Source organism: Halyomorpha halys, unplaced genomic scaffold, assembly GCF_000696795.3.
Source record: "Halyomorpha halys isolate HHAL.00 unplaced genomic scaffold, Hhal_1.1 Scaffold203.1, whole genome shotgun sequence".
In the NCBI taxonomy this organism is placed as follows: Eukaryota; Metazoa; Arthropoda; class Insecta; order Hemiptera; family Pentatomidae; genus Halyomorpha; species Halyomorpha halys.
This window is the reverse complement of record NW_027108332.1, coordinates 1,148,873-1,169,753: the sequence shown is the minus strand read 5'-3', so window position 1 is coordinate 1,169,753 and position 20,881 is coordinate 1,148,873. Positions and strand designations below refer to the sequence as shown.

Sequence of the window (20,881 nt, the reverse complement as noted above, 5' to 3'; positions counted from 1 at the left end):
TAATTAATTTAATAAAATGTTATAAAAAATGGCCGAAACCATACGATACTAAATTTACAAATTTGTTGGGTTTTTTTTCTATATTAGATTTATTAATTTCTTTGGCTTTTTTGTATTTATTATTTTCTTTGGATCGCTGATTAAAATGTTTAAAAAGTGACAGTCCCCTCTAGTTCGTTAATCGATTTATACAATCCATATAAATGGATCATTTAATTGAAAAGGTTGAATATTGAATTGGAACTTTTATTTTTAAATATAAACAATTACCTGCGTCGAAAAATTATTAACAGACTGACAGTGGTAGCTATAGAGGAGGCTCTGCGGTGTAGACTACATCACCGAGCAAAAAAATGATTCCTAGATTGGTTCGTGAGGCCAAAAAAGCGAAGGCTCTACAGCAAATTAGTTGTGCCCTGTTCGGTATATTGTGTACTATCTTCTTTTCATGATCGGATTCCGTACAATGCACGCTATCTCTGAATAGGTAGGACAGAGGAATATTCAGAAATTCCCTCAATTATTATTTAAATTATATTCTTTTATTTTATGAAGCAGTTATTAAAAACAGTGACAAAATATAATTTTATGGATAAAAGTCATAGGAAACAACTAGAATTTTGAATATAATTAAATTTGTTGTAAAATTTAATATTTAGTTTATAGATAATTATTGTTTGGAAAATAAAAAAAATATTTTTTGAGTCCTAGTTAATTGGTTAGTGTTTATATCCAAGCATGGATTGATAAGCAGAATAATTATTCTGTGTTTTCCACACCTGATGAATTTGGACAGCATTGCCGAATAAAGCATTTCTCCCTAAATGTATAAATATAGTATTTATTTAGAATACTATAATTGCATTGTTAAAATTGAGGAAAAAATACCCTACTCCGGAACGTCGCTATAAATATATAGCGTTTTTTATGCTGATTTTGAAAAAAAGAAAATGTTTATTCTCTATATGAAAAATATCAACCTTTTTCTACGTGCTACAAAACATATATATAATAGAAATTAATAAATTATTTTTTTGTATAGTACTTATCACTATTATATATATACTTATTGTATTACTTATTTGGAATAAATTTTAAAAAAAATATGGGCAAAGAACATCTTGGGTAACAAATGTTTTTAAGAATTCTGTGCTCATAAAACCTGAGTTTTTATTATAAAATAACAAATAATGTATTTACAATGCTCTAAATTAAAAAATCTTTTTACTTCATTTTGATTTTTTTTTTAAATCTGCTTAATATAAGAGGTAGAAACAAAAAAGATATTTTTTTTTTTTAAATCAGCATAACAAAAAAAAAATTGAAATAAAAACAAAATTGGACTTATGATTGGAGAGGTTTGTCGGGGGGTGTGGTCAGCAAAGAAAAACATAAATAAACAAAACCATATATATTTATTTTATGCCGACGTTTCGACCTGAGTTTCAGGGATTATGGCGTAGACGGTAGGCCTGCAACTCATATATGTCTAAACTTCAGTTCATATATCACTAAACTCCAATCATTAATCTACGGTCAACTCAAATTTGGACTTAGTAAAATGAACAAAACAGTACATAATAGGAAAGGCTTTTCATTTTGAATTTCTATATTCCTGGTACAGTATAGGTATATATTCCTGGTATAGTATAGACATATATTGCTAGTATAGTATAGACATATATTCCTGGTATAGTATAGACATATATTGGTATAGCCTGCTGTGTCAGATGTAGGTAACTAAAATTACGTATTCAAGGTAGGTATAGGGCAGTACTTTTACTGAAACTTTTAGCTAAAATCGGCTAAACAAAAGTACTATTTGTATATAATAATCAATTATATACTTTTTTTTTTTACAATTTGATTAAATTCGTTATATCAAGTACAATTGAATGGTGTATAATATCAGTTCGATCTTATTCTCATAAGTATCAAGTAACTTAATTTTATTTTTTTCAAATAATGAACCATCTCTTCCAGCTCTTAATTAAGTTCAATTTTGTTTATTTTAAGTTATTTAATTTTTTTGATTTTATTTTTTTACCTCCTGCTTGGTCATTTCTGACATACGGGGGTTATCTACAGGTAAACAACCTATTCTAACCAGTGCGGGGAGTCCAGTTTTTATTTCATGGGGCTACAACAAAATGAAATTCAACCTCCAGGCCAGAATGGAACCGGTGCCGCTGCACTCGAGGTAGCTAAGATGATGCCTCAACTCCCTCGACTACAAACGACCTTTTTTAAAATAATTATTTATCTCTTATTTTCAATATAAATGTAAAATGGACAAATGTAAAATAAGTAAGAATTTGATTATTGAATAAAGATGAAATATTTTCCCAGTTCTATAAAAATTTTCTGAAAATTAAAGAATTAACATAGATGTGTAATATACCGTTAAGAAGCCAAATATTTTAGGACAGATAATACTTACCTAAAATAAAAATCTTAGAGGATAATGGAGAGGAACGAAAAACTTCATAAATAAATGTTTTCGGGTTTTTTTGGTTTCAGTATTAAAATACAGTTGGTATTTTTTATTCATTTAGAAAATTACATCAAATATGGGCCGACCAGATGACAACATCTATCGGTCGGTTCCAAAATAACAAATAAAAATGATAGACATAAATGAGATTTATTAGTTACAATTTTGGCTATTAGAGTGTTATGGAGGTTATGGAGGCTAATACATTTGCTGAGCTAGATTAGTACAAGTGAAAAAACTAATATATAAATTAATATTATATAATAGATTTATTTAAAAAAAAAAAATAAAAAAAATAATAATAATAAAAATAACTGAAATAACTTATGAAATGAATAATAATGCTGCAAATTTAAAATTAATGAATTAATAATAATGAAAATAATACAAGAATGCGATAAAAATAAGGATCTAGTTATATCTAAATAAATAAGATCTATAATTTACTTTCACTAACCTACGAACAAAAATGTAAGTGGAAAAATTGTCATATCAAACATAGATTTTAACTTACTAATTTATTTTCATGTACTCAATTTATAGTATAAATTAATCGTTAAAAGAAAAAATAATAATCAAAAAAGTATTAATTTTATAAAAGAATTATTTTTATAAATTATATTTACAATAAATAATTATAAAATGGAAGAAAAAAAAAACAAAGAAGAAAGAAACCTGGTGTGAAATACTAAAACATTGTAGTTGTCAGCTAAAGAGCACAAATAGGCAAGGAGTCGAAGTTGATGTTTGACAAGCGGCTGATATGTAAAATAGCTTAATCGTTCCTAATAAATATTCATTGAGTGATATAGAAGACTCGAGGGACAATTCGAAATTATTTTGACCTCCTTTTACGCACGTCTCTTAGCACTCGGTTGAATTTGAGCATTACAAAAAAAAAAATAATAACAAAAAATTGTGGTGGCAAGATTAACGTCTTCAGCGGCAATAGTTGACGTTAGCAAAGAGAGTGTTTGAAATGGGTTTGCCACTGTCGAAATTATTATCAAAATTTGTATTTCTTTAGTATATTTCTTTTAAATATATTTCATTAAATGTTTCATTATTTTACATTTGTTTTAGTGGCAAACCCAGTTGAAACCTCTCGCCATATGATCAATTACAATTAATTAATAATGAAGTACTTGTGTGTTATCTAAAAAACTGAATGTTTATGTTATAATAATTGTGATTGTGTTGTTTTAATTTTCAAGTATGAACGTTGTTGTTTAGATAATAAAGACCTAAAGATTCATCTTTATTACTATACAATAGGAACACGCAGTAAAAAATTGCAAAAGAAATACCATAACAAGCTATTTTCAACTTTTCTAAAGCAAAACTTGTTTAAAAGGAGTATAACTTTATTATTTATTGATTTATTTTAATGTTGTTAGTAGTCATTTTTTTATTATTTTTAAATTTATTTTGTTTATATCGTATACAAGGTAAGGGTGAAAATTTAATCTAAATTACTAATTTCCCTAATAATTTAATTTGATCATAAGTGACAAATTTTAATATTAAATAATAAAATTGTGTTTTTTTTTTTTTGTTTTTTTTTTATTGAAAAAAGAAAAAGAAGAAAATCAGCTCATGTAATATAAAAATGTGTTTTTATTGGAAGGAACCTTCGATATCGGGTCAGTTTTAAGTTAGAATCTCCACGAAATTCCTTCTTATAGCTACAAACGCTCAACAATGCTTGAGCATGTGTGAACGTCTATATGCAGCACCTCAATTCTCCTTACATTATCTTCACCCAAGCCTTATATTGATTCAACATTAATTAGTAGATGCACATGAAATTATTCACTTTTATCAAAAACCTATAGTATATTCCATGAGACAAGAGAAATAGAGTAAAAAAAAACACATTAAATGCGGGTTAAGTGGTATTCTCTCATTGAAGGGGAGCCACAGTTTTTAGTAAATTATATAGCCCTTTCAAAGAGAGAGTGTCATCCAATCATCAATTCACGTGTTTCTATTTACCGCATTTCTCTAGCTGAAGTCTAGCCGAGAAAAAAAAATTTGCTTGTAATTTTTAAGTTTAAATTTACTTTTAATTTTTTGTAAAGGGAACAAACAAATAATAAGAACTAACAAAGCTGAAGGTACGAACCTAATAATACTTCTATAACATATCTCTCTCCATTGAATTCCATTAAAACACTAATCTTCCAGATCAGTTCTTCCACTTACGTTTTGGTCGACCCCTCGGACGTTTAATCGTCTGTTTCATACCTTCGGTGTAATACCAAATGGAAAAAAACAAAACAATTCTAATAACATGCCAAAAATGTTTAAGGTAACCTAATTCATTACAACTTGTAGCCCAATTATCTACAAAAAGAGACCATATTCTTTTTTTTTTATTCTGTTGTGAAACCGCGCAACGTACTTTCGAAATATGAGGAATACTTATAAATATTAATAACAATTGAATCTTACCTTTATTGATTTAATGTGCTTTATTTTTACGAGTAATGACTCTGACATAGATACATCTCATGGTCCTCCGATGCCCCTGTAAAAGAAGGATTATTTGTAGAAAATTTATATATTTTGTTAATAACACAAGCCAACACAAATTTAATTTCTGAGGTATATATGATAAATTTTTATTCTCTCCAGACCAAAGAAGAAAAACAGATGGTTTTACCAGATTAATTTTTTTTTAATAGAAACTAAAACGATGTATTGGTTTTTTAGCAATATGAATGCATTTTTTTAAAAAAATAACTTCAGAACTATGCACTAACAGATTATTTTAATTGATCAGTCAATCAACATAAAAAGATGACTAGTTGTGGTTCAAAAGTCAAAAGTTGATGTTCTGCTGTCCATTTCCCCCAAAAAGTAAAAAAAATTGTCTAATATTTTGCGAAATATTTATTCTATGAGAACTGAATGAATTTTAAGTAATTTTAATTAGCTTCTGTTCAAGTTTTCAACTCAAAGTGGGGCGGTAAATGAACGTTGTATGCAATAGTACGATGGGCTACAAATACACCGCTTCAGATTACATATAAATTAATTTCTTTAAACCAAAATTTTTGTTATTTACAATTAGGTATAAAAAATATACTCCAATTAATTATGAGTATTGTATTTTTTTCTAAAAAACATGTAAAAAAATTGTTGAACACTCAAACAGATAATGTGTTAAATGTTTCAACTACAATAATTCAATAAAATTATAGTTACATCAAGAATAATGCAGTTATTAGAAACTATTCAGTAAAATAGTTCGGCTGTTGAGGAATTTTATTTTGTTCGAATCTACTTTCTAATTTAAAGTTCAGTAAGAAATTTAAAAAAAAAAAATAATAGACCACTTTTATAATTGAATAACAACTTACAGAACAAACTATTTTTTCCAACTAAAAAATAGCTAAATGTTAAAAGTAGGTGCCTGCAACCTAAGCAGAAGTGTTTACAAATATTTATTCGAGTAAACAAAGGAACAGTCACAAACAAGGTTATTTATTTTTCGACCGCTTATTCATAAACCTAAAATTACATTGAGCACGTATTTTGAGAAGATAGTGAAATATAAAATTGTTGATAAAGATAATATTATTATCAATAAAAGTAATCAAAGGTTTAGCAAACCCTAAAGTTCAATGTCGATACTAATAATTGCTGTCTGCACAGATCCATCTGTCCGACATCCGTATAAAATTATAAACAGTTTAAAAAAAAATAAACATAGAAATAAGTTAAGCCCATAAAGTCCCAACACACTTTATTACACTTCAAATGCCCAACGTTTCGGCCAACCCGGTCATGATCAGTAACAATCTATTAAATTAAAGCTTTTGTTAAAGTGTATTATTAACAATACAAAAAATATTAATTATAAATTAGCATACCTTGAAAAAAAAACATCAAAATTTGCAGACAATTATGCCCAGATCTAATATACTCTCGTTAAAAATGATGCTATTAAACAATACATCAATAAGGGAATCATGCGTAATTATTAATTAATTTGCCTTATTTTGTTAAATTAAAAACAAACATTAAATTTAATTTAATTAAAACTTTTAATAACAGATTATCTTAGCACTATAATCGCTACTTGTAAAAAGATATATAATTTATCGTTGCTCACAATCAGGTCAAGCTTATAATGAATTTACTTATATTTATACTATATAACAATACATAAAATACAAGGTTAATATAATATACAACTTGGACTATTTCTTTATTTCTTTTATTATTAGATATCCTATCTAACTAAATTATTAATAGTAAAATAAAATTTAACCATATAAATTACAAATTAATTTTACTTAAAATTTCTGCTTTATGTTGGTTTTAATTGTGCAAATAATACCAGTCTGGAACAATATATCAGGAAATATATATAGAAATAAGATGATTTATTTAGTGAACTTATTACTAATTTTTTTAAATTAAGTTTAACTCATAAGTACCTGCAGTTTTTATCTATTGTTTAAGAAAAAAAAAAAAAAGTGGAACTGTAAAAGAAAGTAGTTTTATTATTCAAAAAATTAACTATCAATTAGTTTTCAAAAGATTATAATATTATATATCAATTATGTTACATCAAGAAAAAAAATTATTATTACAGCCATTTATTTCCTTGAAAGCATCTTCATACATCGTCTTTGGTTCTTAGTCCTTGACGAAGTTTTTCGTTCACAAATAAATTTCTAATAATTATTTTTCAAATCATTATAATATTATATAAAAATAAATCTGTACTACTATAAACAATGAAGGGTTAGGAGTGCAATAGTAGTAACAGGACGGAAGTACTGTTACTAGACCAGCGGTTATGCTAGGAGGTGATTTGGTCAAAATCTCGCACGACCGCAAGATTTTTCCCGAATTAACCAAGGTATTATTAAGGTACCAACTTAATGAGGCAGGGAGGACTCCAGAGGGCTCCGGAACACACAATGTTGACTCACACATGTGGTGATACTGTACCAGAATAAATAATTGTCTGTCACAACCGGAATCGAATCCGGGCCCTTGGAGTAAGTACCACTGAGCCACCTCGTTCTCCATATCATCTCAATTATATGTATTAATTTCAATTAATCAACCAATTAATTGTAAAAGAAAAGTAAAAGAAAACTGTAGAAGAAAAAAAAAATTTTATCTATCTATTATATCATATCTTGTAAAAATATGAAACTTGTATTTTTCCAGTCACGGATTGATCAGTATGCTGTGTAATGTAGCAACCCGATGTATTTGGCCAGCATGAATGAATAAAGTATTTCTTTCTCTTCTCTCTTCAAGGGAAAATCCAACCATTTTTCACTTCTTAAAATAAATTTTCAAATGAATAGCTCAAGCTGTATTGCTTATTATCCTTTATTAAAAAGAACTTTTTTTTTTAATACTTTGAAAAATTTATGAGTAAGGATAAGAACCATAAGAGCGAGAAGGAGGTGACCGAGAAAGTGGCTGCTATAATAAATAAAAAGAAAAATATAAAAGGTATTGAAGATAAGCTGATACAGCTCGAAACTGAGTGAAAGATAGGGATAATAATAACTATTAAAGCAGTTTAATATTTCTATCAATATTTTTATATAGGCACAGGACAAGAACAGGTGGAAGAAATTTCTTGGGGAGGCCAAGGCCCAACTGTAGCGCCGAGGAAGTAAGTAAGTAATATTTCTATCAGAAAATAATTTATCCAAGGTATCAATTTCAGTAAAACAAATATATCATAATTTTCTTGCCGGCGTCTTAGCTCTGATTTTTTGTCATCATAAGGATTGAAAATCCTGGTCTTGTTCAACAATTGATAAGCACATGTATGTTCCCTACACTTGGCTTTTTTTTAAATATGAAAATTAAAAACAGATTAAAAAGATACTTTACTTTATTCATATATGCTGCCTAAATACATTAGGTTGCTATCTTACACAGCATACTTATCAATCCTTAATCGGACATATTTACATTACATATTCATGGTATAATCATAAAAAAAAGATATACAATAATAGGATATAATCAACATTTTTTTTTCACCACTACAGTTTCCTTTTACAATCCATTTCGGTCTGTACAACCAATACAAATGTTTCACTCACTCCCATTACAATACAAATTACAATACAAATTCGCTCTCCGGAATTCACCCTCCTAGATCCTCTTCAGTGACCCGCCAAAAAAATTCAATATAATACGGTAATTAAATTAAATAAAACAACCCCCTGAAGTCATGTTTTAGACATTACAATTTTTATACTAGGTCCTTTGTCACGATGAAGGGACAAAGATGAGCTAAAGCAATAAACCTTATCCAAGATAGAGAAACACATGACAGCGGACAACATCAAGAAGGAAGGAGTGACAAAAAGGCTTCAGTAACGCTGTTAAGAAGGAAATTACAAGGTAGAAGATAAAACATTTAAATATTATCTGAGGCAAGAAGCAGCCTACGTGATGCTGTCGGTTCAGAAAGTAAAGAAAATTTTTTAGGACAGCTGTATTCCTGCCCCAAACATTTTTTAATGGTCAAGTACGTAGAGGAATGCCAACCACCGAAGCACCCGCTCTCATCCCTTCCACTCCCCTTCCTCCAGTTCTTTCACACCTAGACCATTACTTCTTCTCTCTGCCTCAGGAAATAATAAAACCTATCTTATATTCCCATCTTCTTTCAACAGCTTCATCATTCCTTATTGATTTATCTGTTTGATTTTGATTTATTAGCTTTAAAAAGATCTTTGCTTACTTTATATAATATTTATTGGGAAAATAAAGAACCCTTAAAACCTCAACCATCCTTTATTGATAACTTAGATGGACTTCTTATGTCCATTTTCAAATCGATTTGAGCCATAAATTAAATTTATCAGCAATAATACCACTTTTATGTATAATTTTGTTTTAAAATCTCGACAGCCTTTTAAAAAATCATGTCACAATATAATTTAAACAAACATTTGTATTATATATTATATAAGTATTATTGTGAAGCGGAGTGGCTCAGTGGTTCGAATCCGACTTTGACATATAATTTCTTATTAAGTCAAGCCTGTGGGTTCGGGAGCCACTCTGATGTGATTAGACATAGTGAATGGAAAGTACTCCTACTTTTTTATTTCATTACATTACATCTAATAACGATGTTTCGGGGCTGTCACCCCATCATCAGGTATCCACAAACAAATTCACAATATTTAACTATGCATGCAACAATTAATAAATATAACACAATTTCTTTTTTAAATTTAAAAATTACCCGATTAAATATATATTTTAATATCACATTTTATGTTCTCCTTATTAATCTTAAAATACTAACAATAAACAGATTTCATTCCCTATACCTAATTAAATTATTATACATTATATAATGTGAACCGCTATGACCCATGAGTTCTAGTAACGAAGCACTTTTGTTAAAATAACAGACAGATTTTCCCCAAGTAATAGTAAGTAATCATAGTAATCACTTTATGAGGCTGGGTGGATCCAAGAAAGGCTCCAGAACCCACAGGTTTGACTCATGGCAGCAGTGTAACAGAAAATAATTATCTGCCACAATTGATTCGAACCCGGGTTCTTGGAGTTATTAATAGGGTATCTTGACATTATTAATAAAAAAAAAAAAAGTTGGTCGTGAAAGCTTGTACTAGTTAAACCATATTCACCATAACGTTACGAAGGAACAGGCTACCGGATGAGACAGAGTTTCCTAACTCAAGGTAATTAAATTATAACTTTTTTGTGTGTGAATATAAACATTTGTGTTTATATATGTGTGTGTGTGTATGTGCAGTGAGTGATTTTTGGTACAGGGAAAGCCAACATAAACTTGTTCAAACGTAGTAAATAGAGTAATAAACATTACTACAATAATAACATAATAAAACGAAATAAACATTAGTAATAATGTTTCTTTCTTAGGGTAAGTATTTAACTTTCTTTTAAATCGACGTTAACTACCGAAATAGATGGAGATGGCATTAATATTATTAGCATGAGAAAGATTTTTCTTTTACACTTCAAAAGCTATTGTTCCGACTCCTCCTTTGGGAACATTAATATTCAACGAATCATCTCGCTATGAATGCGACTATAAGTTGGGACCAAACACATGAATAAAATATAGCGGAATAAAATAGGAGCCAATGTTGATTTAGTCAAAGCTCAAGTGAATGCAGAATACAGATACTAATCTAATCTAAGAATTTTGGACGCAGTTGTAGCTCAAATTTTAGTGGAGTAGTGTCTTTTGTGGAGAAAATGGTCGGGGAAGAGCGGATCAGCAATAAACAATTTGAGCGGTCAGCAAATAAACAAAAACTATTCATTTGTGCCGACTTTTCGACCTGAAAAAGATGTTCAATTGATAGTACTTTCATATTATACGAAATTAAACATTTTAGGGTTACTGTACCAATTTGCACATTTTAAACATTTTCTGTACAGAATTGTATTTTGTCCATTTTTAGAGTTTTAACTATTTTTTAAACTTATGAATTTGTTTGTGATTTCTTTGTGAATAAGTGACATTTAATTGAATGATTCACGGTACGAACTCATTATTCCAATTTCGGCCACTAGTCCAAGTTGGGCCCGATAACTGCTGCGATCTGCGGGAGGTGAAGACAAACTGATATCCCTTTGTTATACGAAATCACAAGTACAACAATCGCAATACGATTATGTTTTAAACCTTAAGTTATATTTTTTAAACAAAAATAACGATGATTCCATTCTTTGGTTCCCAAGTTGAGCATCAATTTTGATTGAGAATACAAAAAGTTTAATATAGGTATTTTAATATATATTGTTTTCTTTTTGGTTTCATTAAATTGATAAAATACATGAAGTAAATTTGATGAAATCATAATGACAAGGTAAAAGCATGTAGAGAAACTACCCATTGGTAGAACTCTAAAAACATTTTTACAATATAAGGTCTCGAGGCCATCATCTTTTCAGACGCCTCGGAGTATTGTCTGGAATAAAAGAGGAAGCAAGATTAGAAACTAATGGGTTCAAGTAGTTAGGGAGTTTGTAATGGAAGGATTGATATCTGTTTCGGGCTAGATCGGTTACAAACGGGACATTAAGGTCTTTGTGGATGATTTTATTTGTGACAAAGTAGGGAGCATTTAGGATTTTACGAAGGATTTTGGATTATAAGGATTGGATACGAGAGGAATTCGAAGGTTTAGTGGAGCCCTAAAGCTCAACTCTGTATGTCCAGATAGGCCTTATAATTGACATGTAAAATAGTCTTTTTTAATGAATTGGAAGTTTGGACCGTTTGTCTAGTAAGTGCTGTTATAGTCGAAATCGACGTGAACTGTCTTGTGTGAGGATTCCAGGTCAGTCGTTTGTCCAGATGTAGTCCAAGGTAGCGGATCTGTTCAACGGGGGTAAGGGCAACAGTATTGAAGTATACAGTAGGGCAGTCAGTAGGTTTACGACTCTTTGGAATTTAATATTTTAAATAACTGGATATACGGAATTGAGCTCTGGGGCACTAACAAACCATCAAATTTCTCCCATATCCAATCCTTAGAACCCAAAATCTTTGATTTGGCTCACTATTACGACACAAATAACGTCCACAAAGACCTTAACATCCATTTCGTTACAGATTTGACCCAAAATAGATATGCGTTTTTTCATTCCAAACACCTTATTAGTTTACTTATATTATTATTACTTAAAACACTCCTAACCCATTAGTTCTTTATCCCTCATCCTTAACGATCTCTGATAATCCTCCGAGGCGTCTGAAAAGAAGATTGCCACGTGTCCTTCAAATTTAAATTAATTAAATAAAGTACACAAGTTTATCATGTGTTTGAAACATTCCTCACATTTACTTATTGCATTTGTTTTGTACAGTTGTAAATTACAATAAATAAAAATATTTTAAATACTCCGTTCTAAACAACACCTAAATTTTCCTAAATCTTAAAATTACGGTATTTCTAAGAAGATTAACATTTCTTAGTTTACATTCTTCCAAACAGGAATAAATACAATTCCTAAATAACTCCTTTATAATGGACATTATAGGTTTTTAATCAAAGTAGTTTTGTATTTTGTATCAACACTGTATTTCAAACATCTCACTCTACCATCACCAACATCGTGTGGTATACATTGTCTCCTTTTCTTTGGAGCACGGATCGTACTGTGCGGTAGTCTTTTGCGATATAGAACAGGCTTTTGGTCGAGTCTGACCTCTTACATACTTTCTCACTATCCATCCCTTTCTCACTGATAGATTATTCAAAGTCAACCACAATTGTTCCTATTCATCCTTCTATTCTCAGTCCGCCAGTGTTCCTCAAAATATCCTCGGTCCCACCCTCTACACATTCTATACAGCTGATATCCTAACATTGTCCTCACCACGTATGCCAATGATACATGTGTGCTCGCAGTTAATAATATCCCTTTGATTGTATTCCAAAATCTCCAATCACATCCCTCCAACAAAGCCCTCAAAGGATGGTGAACTCCATTATGATCTTTCATCAAATTTGTAAATATAAAAAAACGTTAATGTGTATTTTCCCTCTAATGTGGTATGTATTTAGCGAGTTTTTTTTAATTTATTGAAACAAGGTTAGATAAACTTTCCATGTACATATTAATACAATAAATTAGTGAATAAAATTCATTATAGTAGGATTTGAATGTATTATACACAATTTTTGTTTTTTATTGCACGATTGCGTCTATTACTGAACGTTTTTCGATTTTTTTTACTGCACCAAAATCCGGTCTCTAATTATAGCATACAACTCGTAATTCATTTTCTCAAAGGTTGATCTTTGTTCCTGATACAGATCGTTTCTCACACGCATCTAGAAAAGAAAAAATAAATACTCGCACATCCGTCAAACCTAAACGAAAGCACCATCTTTAAGAATGATTAAACCATCAAGGAATGATTGTCTGATTGAAGCGATTGGAAGTTGCGTAACTGTTAGCATCTCTTCTCTTTTGTTCTCAGTATTTTACATTGCCTGGAATGATCTATAAAGATGAGTATTGTCATTCATTCCTGGATAACACACGTTTCATTAGGGATTTCCAGGCCGTTCATTGAAGCAGCCAACGGTATTCTTGTTCAGCCTTTTGTTTGAGCTGGTATCATTCGTTTTATTCAACCTCATCTCCCATCTCCATTACTCCACCAGTCACAGATCCTGCTGGCTGATAAGTAACGCTCATTCTAGAGTAACTTTTGTTTTTCTGGAGTGACAAAGTCTCTTGTTACCATTCAAGAAATGGCACTAGCTAATTCATTTGTAGAATCATATTCATTACACTGCCTGTTGTTAATCATTATACCTCTTCGTGCAATCCTGATACAAAGTTTGTAAAATGCGTTCCTTGTAACTTAATAATTGAAGAATGTCTTAAAAGATCTGTAAAATGAGAAAAGTCCACTAACATAGACTTGAGACAACTGGGATGGCTGTACAAAATTTACAGTTTTTAATCCGTTTTTTAAAGAAATTTTCAACGAGTGTTTTAAGTAACATTACATAGATGTAAAAGGATTCACAAACCTATTTTTTTTAAATTTCTCCCTCTAGCTTTTTAAACAAGTTATCGTTTTATAAAGAGGCTGAATTTAATTTTAAAACTTGTTTATATTTGAAGAAGATAGTTTACCATATGAAGTAGATTATAGAATGATAGTCCGGTTAATAAAGGTACAAAATATTTTTAAAAAAACTATTTTATGTTTCGCCCCAATTTGCAGGGCTTCGTCGGGCTAAACGAAAATAAGATACAACATTGTAAGATGTAACAAGAAAAACAGAATAAATATACAAAGAAAGTATAAAGTATACACAAATATTTTAAAAAAAACAGAGACAAATTAAATAACGAAAATATGAATGAATAGGGAACTAATACATAATACAGTCATATGTGATAGAAATGTAAATATAGAAATAGAGAAATATATAATATAAAAATACTTTTTAGAAATAGTTACAAATATGAAAACAAGAGGTGTAATGATGAACAGATAGTTAAAGCGAATATGGACAAGGTAAAGTAAAAAGTAAGAAGCAGATAGTAGGAATAAATAATAAATAATGAAAACAATAGATAGGTGGGGGAAAATGAAGGTTAGGATTAAATAGTTTTCTGTACCTTTATTTACCGCCACCCGGACTATCATTCTACAATTATAAATGATTTATTTTTACTTCGATATTTTAACCTAAATAACATCTATAGATGTCCAGTTTTCAGGGCTATAGAAGCAAATACTTATTTATAATATATAAAAAAAATCATCGAATTGAATTCAGCGCTCGTTTTAAATTCGACAGTTTCTTCACTATTCACAATTGCTTAGCATTTCCTTTGCTATACTTCCATTTATTTCTAAGGTAATACAAATATTAAGGTTGTTAAGAGAATTGTCATAATGTTTTGACTGTAGTAATACAGACCAAGGAAACTCAAAAACATTTATTTTCTCCTTTAGTTAATTATATAATTCTTCCATATTTTATATTTATCTATTTCTTATTGTATTTAATAATAAGACCTTTTTCAATATTTTAAATTAACAAAATAAGAGGTACTTTATAGGATGCTTTTTTGAATTCTTGGCATTTAAGCCCGGTCAGACTATTTAAATGAAGGTAAAACCTAAATGATATTAAAAAACAATTTATTGGACACTGATATGACGAGTTTAGTCAAAATTGTTAAAGCTGTTATTATATTATACATATATTTACTTTTATTTCTGGTAACACAACCTTAACATATGGAGGAGAAGATCTAACAGTAACCGAGAATGGTCAATCAATATCTCACAATATGGAGACAAGGAGGTTAAGATGGGCAAAAAGCGGATTCGAAATTTTTCAAGATCGAAAAACCTTTCCCTTACAATATATTTCATACAGACCTAAGTGAAAGCAAAAATATACTTATAAAAAATTGGAACTAATTTCCTTAAACTTACTTTCCTAAAATATGTAATGTACCTAGATGGGTAAAACGTATATATTGTTTTTAGTATATATCTAAATTTTATTAAATATGGATAAAAACATTTTTATTTTTATTTCTTTTATTTATTTATTATCATTATAACTTACCTTATTATTTATCATACTAATTTCATCATTTATATTTATTGAATCATTTGTATTCTTGTCTAAGGTACTAAAGTCTAATTTTCGTTTCCTGTAATGTTATTTAAGAGGGCCTTGTCTCACAATAAATTATAATTATTACAACTATATTTTGCTTGTCTGAGAGATAAGAGTTGAGAAATATTGATGAGGGATTCTCATCCAATTTTTTTCAACGGACGCTCCACAATTTTTTTCAAAATACGGGTTAGTTTTTTTCTGTAAGTATGAAATCTTTATAATTTCTAAAGACTATTTAAATTTAGGTACTTTTACACGTTTGTAAAAAATTGGCGAATTCGCGCATGCGCAAGCGTGTGGATAGGTATTTTAATAGGCTGGAACAAGTTGGCCTGAATTTGCAACGTCTGTTTTGGAGCAAAAATAAATAGATGCTTGTGCTGAATCCCAACGTTTGTTTTCAGATTGCGTTGTTTTGGAACCTCCAGCCGATGTATATTAGTGCTTTCCTTGTTTTGATTAATTAAAAAATTATTCCTCAACATTTGGATGTAATAATTAACTCTTGTTTAAGATTGTATATTTTAAAATTCTATCGAATCAGTGTAAATTGTTTCAAATTCTGTTAATTAACTGTAGTAATTTATTCTTGATTTAACATCAACACAACCTACAACGCTGATATTTGTGTTTCCTATTATTTCATCAATCTTTATTTTGTTCCTTATTGTAATTAAAATTGAGTTAATACATTCGATAATCAAAAAAGTTATAAAGAATAAAAACCGTGTAGATACTCATGTTTTTTGCTTCCTTTGTTTGCCAAACATTAATTCCTATGTTAAAAATTAGTTTAAAAAGAAATGAGAATCTTATCCAATAGAAATCTTAATCGACAGATTAATACGTTGATTTGTTCGGTAAAACCTTCACTATCATAAAATGTAAACATATATAGGAGAATGCTGTATCAGCAAGAATGGTGTGTTTTGATCTATTTATTCTCTAATGATCATTCACTAATCGAATGACTAATGTCGAGAATGACGACATTTCTATTTCTAGTTTATCAGCGAAAGAGGTGTGAAAAAGTTGATTTGTTACCCGAGTTATTCCCCAATTCATCATTTTTATTTTTAACCCAGTTCATGGGGATCCTTTAAACTTTGAAAGAGACAGTATATGGCCAACAATCGATAGTTTGAACCTTTATCAAACAGGTGGCACAACGGTTTCGACAAGAAACTCTTTGAAATTAAAAAAAAAAATAAATCAATAAGATAAAACTATTTGATCATTACAAAAGTATTATTGAAATTATAAATAAATTTAAAAAATGCATATTGGGATGATTTCAACGAAGTAAAAAATAAATAAGATTTTGGATTTTCAATAGATGGAGATTAGATCTAAAGCGCCGAAAAAATATATGAAAAATAGTACCATGTTTAGCAACAATCTCACTTTCATTAACACCCGGCTTATCTTTGTATCAGCTAAACTCATACAATTGCAGCGAATCAGATGCAAGTTTCAAATTCATAAATCAATTCAAATAGAGTGTAACTCACATACCAGACCACCATACACAATAAACATTGAAAAAAAGTTTTTTTGTTATAAATTTTGGGAAAATATTATCTGAAAAATATTAACATAATTTTAAATGAGGATCATTTCAGTGACGTCGCCAATAAATTTTAGTGCATATACATTTTTTTCCCATTATTTTTTTTTTGCGGATATATAAATGACATTTGATAATCATAAAAATATTTTAAACGTTGGGAGATTAGGTTCCTTGTAAACAAATTTAAAAATGTGAGTGGTAATAAATCGTAATAAAGGACATATCATTGACTAAATCATTTGTTTTGTATTTATTATGTTTATGTAGTCAATTAGTATTTAAATACATTCATTCATAATTTTCAGTTGCTTTTATATTTTAATTTTTAGAAAGTTTATAACTATGTTTTTATTCATTTACACTCATATTTTTAATAAATTTACGCACTCGTTATTTATTAATTGTATTAATTTTTTCAGAGTTTTTTGTAATATTTTTAATATTATCATTCATTTATCCATCTTTAATATAATTATAGCAGTTTTTCTTTTGATACTGATTACAATTTTTTATTATTTTGATGTTCTAGCTTTTGAAAAGGCATCATATCGAACAAAATTAAAAATAAATTTCGTTGTATTTTTAATCCCTCCTTCAATTTAACTTTTAGTTCAAAGTTTTCGTAGGCACATTAGTTGTATATTTAAATATATTTTAGCAGCCATATTGCATTATTTGATATTTTTAAAATGTTTTTACTACATATTTTACAGTTTTATTTTTTTCACATTATGTGAGGGTTTACTCTATAAACATCGAACCAAGATTGAGCAACAACGTAAGTAAATTTTTCGTATTTTTTAAATCAAAAAATATATTTTTCAAAAAATAGTTTACATGGAAAATTTATGTTCCATAAAATCAATCTGGTACGATATGAATTGTAGAATGTTTTTTAAAAAACAATAAATTAGTATGGAAAAAACATTGATTAAAATCCATAGCATAGATTCTGTAGAGATTGTATCTTGAATCAAGGGAGAAAAACAAGGGAAAAATCAACTATGTTAATTCTTGAGTTGCCGAGAAGAGGTTAAAACTGAGACATAGTTTTTGAATCATGGTAAAATGTTGGCTTGGGTTGGCCTGTAAGAAATGTTACGAGCAAACAAGTAAGCTCCCTCGAAATATCGATTGCTTACAATATGGTGGATCAAATAGTCCAAGAGCCCAAGAGGAAAAAAAAGGCAGTTATTTCATCCCAATTTTTGATTTCATTAATGAAAACTAGGTACAATTAATAGATATAATTAATTAATAGATATAATTAAATATAATTAATGAGTCTGCTAAGTACAGGTAAGGGGATTAAAAAATGGCGGCTGTTTCAAAGCGATAAAAAAAAACTAATTTTTCATTTGGAGCTCTATATCTTAAAAAGTAGGAACAAAACAAGAAAACCTAAGAGAACGTCATTTAAAGAAGAGTAAATTTTCTAATATACGAGCCCTAATTGAGTTATTTAAGTTAAATAGTTTTCGAGATATAGCTTTTTAAAAAACAACATTTCATAAAAATGTAGTATGGGACGTACTGAAAGATCAGTAGTTAGTGAATTTATTTTGAAAAATTTATATCTCAAAAACCATTTGACGTAGAGATGTCTATTAGCACTCAAATTAAAGATAGTTTAATGAGCTATAAAGTAATCTATGATGTTTATGTTCGTAGGAATAATAGTTTACATGAACTTTGCTAAAATAAATTGATTTATAGTTGTTCGAACAAATTTTCATTTGCCAAATTTATATTCACATGTGAATATCATAAAAACTACTACCCCTACCAAGATAAGTATCATAAACTACTTTATAGTAAGTTAAATTTCCTTTATTTTGAGTGTTGACAGACATATGTGCCCCTTATGGATCTAGAGATATATTTTTCCAAAAATCCAACATTTTAGAGGAACAACTAGAAATTAACATTTTGTGAGTTTATTTTTTCAAATATCATAAAAACTACTACTCCTACAAAGATAAACACTATTAAATATTTTATAGTAAATTTAACTAGCTTTATTTTGAGCACTTACAGATATCTGTACGTCCAATAATTTATTAAATAAAGTTTTTCATAAATCAAAGCTATTGTCCGAACAACTATAAATCAATTTATTTTAGCAAATATCATGAAAACTACTTTTCCTACGAAGGTAAAGGTCATAAACTTCTTTATAGTCCATTAAACTAGCTTTAATTTGAGTGCAAATAGAGATCTGTACGTCACATAATTCCTGAGATATAGATTTCTCAAAATAAATTAATTAACTACTAATCTTTCAGTAGATTTTTAAGAAATTTTGCTTTTTAAAAGATATGTCTCGATAACCATGAATAATAAGGAATGATGAAAAATGGACAATATAAGGTCTTCCGAACCTTAATACAATTCATAATTAAAGATGTAAGTAAGTGTTAAGTTGACTTATTTTTTTTCTCACAAGAAATGTCTACATTAAAAAATATATGGTAGTGGATACTATTCTTTTTGAGCCTAATAATTATGGAAAGATGACCATCGAAAAATCATCAACAATTAAAAAAACTGACAAGTAAGTACTGTTACTAGAACAACAGTGGTGCAAGGAGGTGATTTGGACAAGCTCACGCTCGACCGCCAGACGTTTACCCAATTAAGGGTACCTACTTTATGAGGCTGAGTGTACCCCGGAGAACTCCCGAACTCACAGGGCTGACTCTACGGCTACTGTGAAACTGCCAATGATTATCTACCCAGGTGGATTCCAATCAATTATTAGGATGGAAATTGAAAATTGACAAAATGAGGTCCGAAACGTAATCCAATTATTTTTTCTCAAAATTTGCTACATTGAAAAATATATGACTCTTGGTAATAAAGCACTTGATAGTGCATTATTTATGAATCATATAATTATAGAAAACGAAGATGACCATATCATCAAATACAAAAGATAAAAGGATTGAAAAATTATCAACAATTATAAGGATCGAATTTAAAAAATAGTCAAAATCAGATCCGAAAAAAAGAGAGAGAAAAACTTTATTAAAAAAAAGATGTGCTGCCCTACTGTATTTCGTTGCTAAATGCACAGGATAGTTATACCTAATTAGACAATTATTTTAAAATTCTTATTATGTATTGGCATAGTATAGTAGATAATTAATTCTGTATAATAGTAATATATTTTTTTTCATTTATTTTTTCTTTTTATATTCTCATTCTCTTTCTAATCTTTTTTTTTTGTATTCTTTTATCCTTATTCTTCTTCATGTTTTCCCATTATTTTTCAATATATCTAATTATATTTTCTTCCTTAACCCTATACATTTTTCCTATTTTTTCCTCTTTAACAGACATAAAATATAAATGTAAAAATATTTTGAATAAAATAACACTGTATTCACATAAAATCAATTGTATATTCATACATAAGTACTGTTTAATTAAAATGTAAACAAAAAACTCAACAATTATCAACTACGATATAACTAAATGTTTGAATTCAAATACAGATAATACATATAAAATTTAAAAAAGGAATATATAAAATATAAATGATAAAAATAATTGATAAAAACAGAAATAAATATAGATAAAAAGTGGTAAATGTATATAAAAGTTAATGAATATATAAGGTTTCGGACCCTTTATTAT

General features: G+C 28.7%; 1 long non-coding RNA gene across 1 annotated transcript in view; it reads right to left on the bottom strand.

Annotated features, from left to right (window-relative positions):
* The window catches only part of LOC136795595 (uncharacterized), a 131,686-nt gene that overhangs the window by 74,384 nt on the left and 36,421 nt on the right, over positions 1–20,881 (bottom strand). The window contains exon 3 of the long non-coding RNA XR_010843213.1: positions 4,949–5,024. This is a non-coding gene — a long non-coding RNA (uncharacterized lncRNA). The remainder of the gene's footprint in view (positions 1–4,948; positions 5,025–20,881) is intronic.